The 734-nt window shown below is 39.0% G+C and overlaps 1 non-coding gene across 1 annotated transcript; it reads left to right on the top strand.

The window, feature by feature from the left end:
• Positions 1–477: 477 nt before the first annotated feature.
• On the top strand, positions 478–596 carry LOC117105392. Its single transcript, XR_004444892.1, has one exon. It is a non-coding gene; the product is annotated as a 5S ribosomal RNA (ribosomal RNA).
• Positions 597–734: the final 138 nt, after the last annotated feature.

Raw genomic sequence — 734 nt, 5'->3', positions numbered from 1 at the left:
AATCGATTGATGTTTACTTACTGTTCGTTAAAAATGTTTTTCTTTTTCTTTCTTTTTTTTTTCTCTTAACAGTTTCATTATGTACGGTATTTTGGCACGTTATAATCGTCAACTTTTCAATAAAAAAAAAGGACCTGGGCCTTGCACTGAGCAGTAGGGCCACAACAAGTGTATGGTGTAGCCTTATAATACAGTGTTCGGGTGGTGTCTTAACAAATGTAATGAAAAAATATGCGATATTCTAGCCTACTGATTGGGGCGGATGCACGATTTGGCGGTAAGAGTGCGTGAGAGTCCACACGACCTCAGGCCCACCATAGTTGAGGCTGAGATGCAAACACTTTGAGAATATGGACCTCTTGAAGTGCCCGGAAATATGATATGATATGATATGAAACGTCATCAATCACAGAGCTTCAGGATTGGATAATTATGCTATATGCCGAGATTAACTATGAGTGGAAATACCACTCAAATGTCTACGGCCATACTACGTTGAAAACACCGTTTCTCGTCCGATCACCGAATTTAAGCAACGTCGGGCCCGGTTAATACTTGGATGGGTGACCACCTGGGAATACCAGGTGCTGTAGACTTTTTACATTTTCTCCCCCAAATCGATTGATGTTTACTTATTGTTCGTTAAAGATGTTTTTCCTTTTCTTTGTTTTTTTTTTTCTCTTAACAGTTTCATTATGTACGGTATTTTGGCACGTTATAATCGTCAACTTTTC

The sequence above is a fragment of the Anneissia japonica genome, unplaced genomic scaffold (assembly GCF_011630105.1).
Source record: "Anneissia japonica isolate Jap-2015-1 unplaced genomic scaffold, ASM1163010v1 scaffold23215_len734_cov92, whole genome shotgun sequence".
Taxonomy (NCBI): Eukaryota; Metazoa; Echinodermata; class Crinoidea; order Comatulida; family Comatulidae; genus Anneissia; species Anneissia japonica.
This window is presented reverse-complemented; position numbering and strand designations above follow the sequence as displayed.